This window comes from Dermochelys coriacea, chromosome 2 (assembly GCF_009764565.3).
Source record: "Dermochelys coriacea isolate rDerCor1 chromosome 2, rDerCor1.pri.v4, whole genome shotgun sequence".
NCBI lineage: Eukaryota > Metazoa > Chordata > Testudines > Dermochelyidae > Dermochelys > Dermochelys coriacea.
Genome location: NC_050069.1, coordinates 177,408,306 through 177,419,633, shown reverse-complemented (window position 1 = coordinate 177,419,633; position 11,328 = coordinate 177,408,306).

Here is an 11,328-nt window from a genome sequence, read left to right as displayed (position 1 = left end):
TGAGTCAACAATGTGATGCTGTTGCAAATGAACCAAATGCAATTTTAGTTTGCATTAACAGAGGCATAACATGCAAGTAATGGGAGGTGATAGTAATGCTCTACTTACAACGGTTAGGCCTCAGCTGAAATACTGTGTCCAATTTTGGTGACCGCGGTATAGAAAGGATGAAGAGAAACTGGAAAGGATCCAAAAGCAAGCAACAAAGATGATCTAAGGGATGGAATGCAAGCCATATGAGCAAAGGTGAAAGGTACTGGATATGATTAGTTTGGAAAAGAGGAGATTAATGGAGGACATGATAGTGGTCTTCAAATACTGGAAAGGTTTCCATAAAAAAAGATGGAGAAAAGTTGTTCTCTCCTGCCACAGAGGGCAGGACGAATCAATGGGTACAAATTGCATCATAGCAGATTTAGATTAAATCTCAGGAGAAACTTCCTAACTGTAAGAACAGTAGTACAATGGAACAAACTGCCTATGGAAGTCATGGAAGCTCCTTCACTGGAGGTTTTCAAAAAGAAGCTAGGTAGCCATTTGTCTTGGATGGTTTAGACACAACAAATCCTGCATCTTGGCAGGGGGTTAGATTAGACCACCCTTGTGGTCCCTTCTAACCCTACGGTTCTATGATTCTATGTTTACCCATAAACATTACCATGAGGGGACTGACAAACATAGAAAACAGTATTGTTTTCATGCTTTACCCACATTTTAAGTCAGAATGATAGGAATTAAATCCAGATAATACATATAAAATAGAAGCTGAACCAATACCACTTTCAAAGTTACCTTTCCTGAAATGGGAGATTAAAGATTGTATGTAACCTCTGAAGCTATTAATATCAAGTTTGCTACCAGTATTGCTTAAGTGCTAGTGATGTGTATGGTGCAGTAAAAAAGATAGATATCTCCTAAAACACAGGAGATTCAAAGAAGGTGTAAACTTTACAGTATGCTTAATTTTCCATTGACCCACTCCTATAAAATGTGGAGGTGAACAAGGTTGACTGTCATTGAATGACTCGGTTAGCTGTTTGTAAGTCTTATTGAAGAAGTGAATTTTAGGCCCTACCGTATTCTAATTCAAAACAGTCCTAACACATTAAGGTTGAGAAATTGTTCCATCCCTGAGGCAGCATGGAGAAAACCCTACTGAAATAAGAGTTGGAGATGGGACCAAATAAGGTAGTGAAGCTGGCATCACTGCAGAAGTAAAGGGGCTGCAGTAGGAGATAAGTGATTTTTTTTTCTTGAATAGGGGCCTAACATGAGAGTTCCGATTCTGGTCCTGCCTTTCGTTGTTTAAATATTGTCAAATCACTTTACCATGTACGTCAGTTTACCAACCTGAAAAATGAAGTTAAAAATAACATTTGACACATTCCTGGGGATTAACAGAATTAGCAGTTAATAGATCTGCCAATTTTTTTTATTTTTTTTGTGGCAAATTTTAAATTCACGGAAAAATGCAGTTTGAGGGCAAGCAAAACCTTTAGTGAATTGGGGTAGAATTCATCACATAGTTTTGGACAAATAAAAAATGAGGAAACTTTTTTTTTGAAAGTTGGCATTTTGTTTCTGGACAAACTACTTTGTTTTTAAATGTCATTTTGAATCAACACTCCATTTGAAAAATGTCAATTGTAATCGAATCCAATGGATTTTTTTTTTTGGTTTTTCATTCCAGAAATAAAAACTGAAAACAAATTGGTTTTAGTTCAAAACAAACTGAATGGGTGGGGAGAGGAGGGGATTTTTTGGTTTGGCCACCAAACCCCAAAATCAATTGTTAACTCAGCTCCAGTAGTGAGTTGTAAAGCATCTGAAATTCTACAATGAAAGGTGCTCTGCAAAGTACAACATGTGTGTTATTGCCCTTCTCAAAAAAGTAAAAAACAAAAAACAAAAAAACTAGAGTAATTAGGCATCTGATTCAATGCCCATTGAAGTCAATTGAAGGGCTCCCATTGACTTTAGCTAGTTCTGATTCATCCCTCACTGAGTATTTCACTACGTGTTGAAAATCAACAAACACGATGAAAAACATGAACTTATATGTGCGTGTTCCTTTCTATAAGCAACTGGTAATTTTTTTCCCCCCAATGAAATGACAAGTTATTAAAATGCTTTATGGTCAGTACAGCAAATTCAGGAATCATACTTACTGGCAATATACTTTCTCCTCTGGAATGGGTTAAAGAGTCTCTGTTTTCAATGCACAGGGAACGCACTGTCTCTCCTGTTCAGAGAGACATTGCTCTGTCGATTTCTCCCACTTTGGAAAGTTGAAGAACACAATTACTTTTGAGGGACAGTGTCTGCTTTCCTCTTCTAGGGAAGCTGCCCGAGTAATAGGGAGAAGAAAAATTGGGCCAAGGGAATGTGATTGGGAACATGAAAACTAGAAAGTAACATTTTCGGTCCTCACAGTTGGAACCCGACAAACAGCAATGAGCTCAGTCCAAACACAACAGCTTTAGGATGAATTTCACAAGAAAACTTGCAGCTGTCTGTTAATAATCGATCATTTCAAGTCTGCAGTTTCAAAATATTTAAGGAAGTTTTACACTTGCTTTGGCAAAAAGTAGGTTTTTAAATTCATTAATAAATCTCATGCTACTTCATTATATTGCTGTTGTTGCAACTCAGTATATACGTAGCTAAAGGCCATGCAAATAATTAAATTGTTTTTGTTTAAATTTATTTTTGTGATAAAATACTTTAGTGCCACTTGGCCAGGACTCTGTTCCAAAAGAAAACTCATTGGTCCACGGGATATTTCTTGGTCAGGGGATGTCTAGATATGTAAACGAAAGAGCCAAGCACCAGCCAAGTTTTCAAGCTGGCATTCCTTTCTAAATTCCCATCATCTTCAGACATGTTGTATTATGAGAACAGAAGAGGTGCCTGCAGGTGCTGCATATACTATAGCTGGATTAAAGAAAGCTTGCACATTATTGCAGAGATTTCCATTACAAGATTTTCAATTACACATATGCAACATGCTAAGTAACAATTGCAAAATCTGGATGGTTTGACTTCCATTTCGTGCCTCAAAGGTGTATTATAAAATTTGATTCCTGGATTATTACCTTTGAAAAATAGGAACTGTCATATGCAATTGACCAAGGATGCTTGTGATGCCTGCCTGTCATCTCCTGGCTAGGTAAAAAAGAAATGGACTCTTTAAAGGAGTCTGTCTTTTAATGTAACAGATACAGAGGTCTTCTGCAGTTCCTCCCGCTTACTGGTTTCTTCCTCCCACTTTCTTGGATTCTTTGCTATAGGCAGGTGGTATCCTCCCGTTTGAAGTATCCCATAATTCACTGCCTCCTTCTAGGACATCCCATATTGCACAGCACCTTCAAAGGGAGGTAGCCACCAGCCTTTAAACCAAAGACTGCAGTGAAATGTGTGACACATGCAGACCCAGCAATGAGGCAGCTGAGAGTTCATAGAAGCAAATCACTATATCAGCCATCCCTAGTATGTTGTGGTGGGCAACTACAGCTGGAGACCTAAGACTTTTCAAAATTACATCTTAGAACCTTCTGTTATTCATAAAAGTACTTCATAGAGACATTTTGTCCCATTTAATCTCAGATGAACAGAGATTTTTAGTGTGAGGAGTTTGATTTACTAGGATTTTGACTCTGATGCAGGACTTTCAAAATATCAGGCATATAAATTTAAGGATTATGGTGTCAGATTTTTGTCATGTGGCCTTAAATTGGGTCCTGTTAAAAAAAATTAACATGTATCACATCTGGTGTGCCACAGGAGAGAAAAATAAAACCATTCCCAGAGTTTAAAGTGTGGTTATGGTCAGAAAAGTGACTGTGTGAAAATGGCATGTTCTTAGTCAACATCTTTGTTCTGTGTGTATGACCAATTTTATATGTGTATCTTACTCACAAAAACAAGACTTTCATTTTTTTCTCCTTTTAGCGCTAGACAGCCAATGTAGTTATGGGAAAGCAATCTATACTATCTCACACATCATAAACAGAATTGTTAACTAAATTCCAGTTGCAGAATCTTTTTATTGGAGATGAGTATGAGGTATGAGCCAGTTTGGCTTTCAGTACCCAGGCTGAGTATATAGCCCTTGTAAATATTAAAACAACAACAACAAAATTTTGCTTGTAAACTGAGCAAATTTGATCTGGAAATCATTGAGACAATAAACATGAAAACTGACACTGTCATTTTTACAGAATGATATTTTCAGATTATAACCACACTTAAAACCAGTTCAAAGAGAAATGATCCAAAAAAAAAAAAAAAAAAGGCAAACCCATCCTAAAAAAAAAAAAAATACAGCTGAAACTTAGATCTCTCTGGTTTGTTAAATGAAGGTTGATGAACATTAGAGAGCAATGAGGAACTAAAGGTTAATGCACGGTATTAGGTGGAAAAATATCACCAAAAGAATCATAAATACTAATGTAAACAAGGCTCAAAATCATCTGCTAATTTTTATTGCTTGTGTTATGTCTGTCATAAGAGAGAGATGAAATTCTCTTTTCATTTTGTCCCTCTCCAGGCTGCTCCAATGGCAGTGAGTAGATCTTAATGTCATGACATTAGCACTAAGTGCATGCAGTACTTACTGGTACTTACTTACCCTGGGCAGGAGCTTTCGGCTAAGGTAAAGGATCGGGTGCTACTCTTCCCCCACCATCTGTGAAAGCATGGCTCCAAGTCCTACCTCCAAGGTGTCTGTCTGTAGGATGAATTCCTTTTTTAAATCTGGGGCTCTGAGCACTGGATGGCTGTAAAGGGCCATCCTTAGGTCTGTGAAAGCTTTTTCTGCCGCCTCGGTCCACTTTACTATCTCTGGGCCCCGAGTTTTTATCAGGTCTGTCAGAGGCACTGCCCTTGTGGCGAAGTGAGGGATGAACCGGCGATAGTACCCTATTATCCCTAAGAATGCTCTGACTTGCTTCTTGCGGATTGGGTGAGGCCATTCCTATATTGCCTTCACTTTGTTCCACTGGGGCTTCACCAGGCCCCTTCCAACTATATACCCGAGGTATCTGGCTTCGGCTAACCCTATTGCACATTTGGATGGGTTAGCAGTGAGGCCAGCCTGTCTAAGAGCATCTAGTACTGCTTCCACTTTCCCCAGGTGCATCTCCCAGTCAGGGCTATGGATTACCACATCATCTAAATAGGTGGCAGCATACTTTGCATGGGGTCAAAGTAATCTGTCCATCAATCATTGGAAAGATGCGGGGGCCCCATGGAGCCCAAAAGGGAGGACGGTATATTGGAAGAGGCCATCAGGTGTAGAGAAAGCGGTTTTTTCCTTGGCATCCTCAGCCGGGGGGGATCTGCCAGTAGCTTTTTGTCAAGTCCAAGATGGTCAAGTACCGGGCCTTGCCTAACTGATCCACCAGCTCATCAATACGTGGTATAGGTTAGGCATCGAATGGGGATACCTCGTTTAACTTCCAGAAGTCATTACAAAACCTTAGGCTACGGCTTGGGGACCAAGACAATAGGGCTGGACCACTGGCTGTGTGATTCCTCAATCACCTCAAGATCCAGCATCTTCCTCACTTCTGCCCTAATTTCTTCTCTTTTTGCCTCTGGTATGTGATATGGTTTTATCATCACCCTTGCTCCAAGACAAGTGATGATGTGGTGTTGGATCAGCATTGAACGGCCTGGTTGTGTGGAGAACACATCTTGGTTCTGCTGGATCATTTCAACAACCTCTGGTCACTGTTCTGCGGCTAATTTGGGGGATATCTTTACCTGCCCTTGTGGGCCATCTGGCTGGGATGGAGCCGGCAGGACAGTCAGGCACGTCTCCCGATCGAGCCAGGGTTTCAGCAAGTTGATGTGGTATTTCTGCTCTGGCCTTTGGTGGTCTGGCTGCTTCACCTTATAATTCACCTCCCCAGTGGCTTCTACAATCTCATAGGGTCCATACCAACTGGCCAGGATCTTGCTTTCTGTTGGTACCAGCACCAGTTCTCCTGGTTGAAATTTCCGTGTTTTTGCCCAACGATTGTAGTAGGTTTGTTGGGCCTCTTGTGCTTTCTCCAAATGCTTTTGTACTATGGGGGTCACTTGGGCTATTTGTTCTTTCATCTGGGCCACGTGTGCAATGACTTTCGTCCCCAGGTTGAGTTGTTCCTTCCATTCCTCCTTCACGATGTCTAATATGCCACATGGGTGGCGTCCATACAGTAGCTCAAACGGGGAGAATCCAGTAGCTGCTTGGGGAACTTCTCGTATTGCAAACATCAGGTATGGTAGGAGGGTATACCAGTCTTTTCTATCTTAGGCCACCACCTTTTGGATCATGCTCTTGAGAGTGCAGTTAAATCGCTCAACTAGACCACCTGTTTGGGGATGATAGACCGAGGTCCGCAAGGCTTGGATGCGGAGCAGGGTACATACGTCTTTCATTACTCTCGACATAAAGGGAGTCCCTTGTTCTCTCAGGCTCTCCTTAGGGATGCCTACCCTAGCAAAAACCTGCACGAGTTCTTTTGCGATCGGCTTGGACATGGGGTTTCTTAAAGGAATGACTTTGGGGTACCGTGTAGTATAGTCCAGGATGACGAGAATGCTTCAGTGTCCCTGGGCCATTCTTTCTAATGGGCCCGCTAGATCCATTGCTACCCTTTCAAAAGGAACTTCAATTATAGGTACCAATGGGGCCCTTAACTGAGGTCAGGGGCTATGCAGGTGGCACTCTGGGCAGGAAGTGCAATAGCGCTGGACTTCTGCATGTACCCCCAGTCAGTAGAATCTCCTTAGGACTCTATCCAGGGTCCTGTCTGCTCCTAAATGTCCCCCAAACAGATGACTGTGAGCTAACTCTAATATGGCCCTTGTGTGTTTCTGTGGCACCAAGAGCTGTTCTACTACTTCCCCTCATATTGGCAATACCTGGTACAAAAGATCCTGTTTGATTACATAGTATGACCCTGGGCCTTTGGTTTTCCCTTCTACTGGCATGCCATTTACCTCTACTACCTCCTCCCTCACGTTTGCATACAGTGAGTCATCGGCTTGGTCCTGCCCAAAACACTCATGCGTGGGACCGATCTGACCTGATTCCATTGGATTGGGCTCCCCTCCTTCTCTTGGGGTGCTTCTGCCTGTGCTGAGAGCCGTCTTTGAGTCTCCAGTGGTCCATATTACTTTGCGGTTTCCCTGACGGGGCCTCCTCCCAACCAGGGCAGCTCTCTGGTTTGCCACCAAAATTCTGGTTCCTAATTTTTTATCTGCCCTCCTTTCCCATCTAGGTTTCCAGGACTTCCCAGGGGGTGAAAATAACTCTGGAGAAAACCCAGTAAAAATTGTGGTAGGGCTATCCATGGACACCTTGAACTCTGCTCTGGGTTTATTTCCCACCCCTAATTCGATGGAGGGGGGAGTAGGCTCTTGAATCCAGGAAAGTCCCTGCCAATTAAGACCAGGTAGGGGAGCTTGGGGACAACCTCTGCAGTCATCTTGGTAGAGTTTCCCTGGATCTCTATCTGTATTGGAATTGTGGGATAAACATTTACTGTGCCATGGACACATGTCACTCTGGTGCTCTTGGCCTGGCTCAGCTGGTCTTGCCCCATTAACTTCCCTGAGACCAATGTGACAGCACTCCCAGAGTCCACCAAAGCTATGGTCTGGATGCTGTTCATCTTCACCAGCCTGGTGTACTCATGTGGGATCGTTGCAACCCCCACCAGGCTGATAAGGCCACATTGGTCCCTGGGATCCCCCAGATTATATTTCATGGGCTCCTCCCTGTTGGGGCACTGGGCTGTCATATGCCCCAACTTCCCACACTCATAACAGCGATATCTTATCCCAAAGGTTGCCCTCTGTCTTGGGTCCTCTGACCTGCTCCCCCAGACCTCCAGTCCCTTTGGGCCTCAGGCCTCTCCTTGGTGCCTGTTCTTCCAGCTATGGCTTTCCTGGAGTTCTCGATTTTCCAGGGCCTTGGGGTCGGGACTGGTTTCCTGGAATGCTGTGTTTCACCTCCCACGGTTTCAAACAGTTCACAGGCTGCCAGTTGTCTCTCTACAAGGGTGACCAGTTCATCATAGGTGGAGGGGTCATTCTGGCCTACCCAAGCTCAGAGGCCCGAGGGTAGTCCACTCATATAGCAGTGCAGCACCAAGAGTTCTATCATTTTCTCCAAGCTCAGAGCCTCTGGTCATAACCACTTCCGGGCTAGGTGGATTAGGTCAAACATTTGTGACCGCAGTGTCTTGTCCTCACAGTACTGCCATTCATGGGTCCAGCGGTCCCTACCGCTAGGCTGGGGGAGGGGCCTTTAGAAGTGGGTGGGCTTGTGCCTGCCCACCTTCTGGGTTTGCAATTTGACTGCCATTCATGGAATGTCTGGGCTTGCAAGGCCACCATTACCCCTGCCTTGGCCAGGATCTCCACCTTCAGTCGGGGGTAATCTGCTGCCTCCTCTGCAGTCATATCATAGTAGGCCTTCTGGGCCCCCCCCCCTCACAAAAATGGGGTGAGGATGCCTGACCAGGCCTCCCGCAGGGCTGTTCTCTCAAAGGCCAGGAGGTACGCCTCCACATCATCCTCCTGGGTCATTTTCTGTACAGAGTAGCTGGCCCATATGGTCCACATCCTGCCATACCCGCAGCTCAACTCTGTAAGGGCCTTCGCCTGGTTCACTAGTTCCTGCAGCATGGACCAATCTTGGGTGGCCTGGGTCATCAGCAGGTGATTGGTCTCTTGCTGCAGCCACATGGTCTCCTGTTGGGCAGCTGCTGGACCCGGGTCACCTGCTGCTGGGCAGCAGTGGCTTGCACCAGTGCTTTGACATGTCCTCCATCTTGGGGCAGGGTGGTCATGACCCACCCTGGATTATGTTCACTGTGCAGAAATCCCACTTCTGACACCATGTGTGACAAGATGGCTGATATTAGTATGGTGGGTCCTGCACTTTTCTTGGTGAGGGGCTATGATGCCACCCCTTACCCTTGCTCTTGGGGCATTAAGGGCCCCTCTAGTGGCCCGGGAAGGTGGTAGAGGAGGAAAGCAGGGGAGAGGTCTGGGTTTGCTCCTCACTCTGAGCCCCAGCCCCTCGCAATCGCTGTGAGTTCTTACCCTCTTCCCCCTTGGGTGGGGTACCTTTGGTCCTTAGACATTGGGGAAGGGAGTCTCCCTCCCCTGCTGGGGCAGGGTCTCCCTCTGTTTTTTCAAAACACACCTCCAAATTCCAGTCCTTTCTCCTTCCTCCTCCTCCTCTGACTGCCTGAAGCAGGTGGGTTTATTAGGTTCCTGACAGGCCTTAATTGACAACAGGTGCTCCAATTCACCTGTAGCAACCCTCCCTAGTCTACAGGAAACCACTCCTTAATTAGCCAAGGGCTTATATATTTCCCCTCTAACACAGTACCACTGCTCCCTGGCTCTCCTGTATCACATATGTAGGGACTATGGGCTGCATTCAGAGATGGTGTGTGGGAGGGTGTAAGATATATCTCAGTAAATTTCCAAGGGAATGTACGTTGGTGAAGTTCAACATGTGAAAGAGCTGGAACAATCTTTAGGCTTACTTAAGCTATCTTAGACTTCCTTCTGAATCTAACCTTATATCTTTTTAGGTGATGGGATTCAAATAAGTTTTTCCCATATTGACATTTCATTGGTTTACCAATTAGTATTTTATATGGGGAAAAGGGAAATAACTAGCAATGTTGGTTAATATCACTGGCTTTCATCTTTCTGGCTTTAGAAATTATTGTTCTTCAGTTTCCATGTGTTCTTTCCTACAATATTTCATTTGCACTTGTTCTTCCTGTGATGGAGGTCCCAATGGAAAATACTATATCATGTGAATAGTATACACACGACAGTCTATTATTTTGTATGATTATTAACGTCTGTGGAATTGAGAGCTTTCTGTTTTGCCTTAATGCAATATCCATAAGTATGCTCTCATACAGAAGAGTTACCACATGAGAGTACCAAATAACTTTGTAGCATTTTCAGTAACCAGATCAGGATTTTGAACTACTGTAGTTTTCTGATTGGCTCTTGTCTTTCTCAAGAAGTAAAAAAGGCTCAGTCTCAGAGCTTCTAAACTACGGAGTGTTTGGAATGTGGATCATTACCCAAAATTTGGCAGGCTTAGCCTTTGTTAAAAGTGCACTATATAGATATTTGAAATGTACGTTACAACACATTGATTATAAAATACTGTCGGATGTTGAAGCAATCATGAAACCAAACCAGTCGCTGAGCAGTCTCAACTTTGCAATTTTGTTATTTATTCAAAACTGACCTTAAACATTTTTGCTGTATCTGTTGAACTGTTCTATTTTCAGATTACATGCGTGTGAGAACACTTTTATATATAATTATTTGGCCATTTTTGTTGTTTCATTCTTTAGTGCATTTTTACAAAGGTTAGAAGAAATCAGTTTTAATTAGGGATGACCCCAAACAAACACACTTGACATCTCAACAATTGTTCTTCTCAGGAGGCGGGTATGTTTCTGCAGCATGGAGTTGGAATTGAGACGCTGACTAGTGAAAAAGAGATGCTCTCAAGGCACCATATTGGTACATAAAATAATTCCTAACTCCTGCCTCCTTTACCCTGTCTCTTGACTATATTTTTCACAGTGCTGCTAAGTTGCCCATGCATGAATCACAGATTACCTGGACTCAAAATATTGATGAAAAGGGCTTAAAATCATACCAATTGCACTGCATAATTAGGTGATATCAAAATGAAATGTCACTGACCACAGCACTTTTTGTATAAGGCTGTGTCTACTCCATGCCAAATTTCTACTCTCTTTCTATAGTGTCCCTGGAACTAGGGCTGTCACAAGACATTGCAAGAATTTTATCACGTGGAATTTTCCCTCTCACTTTCCTTGTACTTCACAATGTATTATCTGTATTGGATCAAACTTTTAAAAAAAAGTCTCCTTCAGGCAGAGACGAGGCCTACAAAATGTAGAAAAGGGGTAGCAGTTTCAGAAAGCTGTTAGTGATTAAAAGCAAGAGGTGACTTCTGTGACTTTAACTGCAGGACTTTCCTTCTCTCTAATGCTTAGTATTTGAGGATCTCAGATCTTACAAACATTACTGAATTAAGCCTCATGATATCCCAGTGAAGTTGGTAAGTAATAACATCCCTATTTTACTGAGGAGGAAACTGGGGCACAGAGAAATTGAGTGACTTGTCCACGATCACTCAGGAATTAAATGACTTGCCCAAGGTTACACAGAATATCTGTGGCACAGCCAGGAGCATCTCATATGTGTAATTTTTTCTCCCCGAGATATACGCAATATCCCATAGGCTGTGTCAGTGTT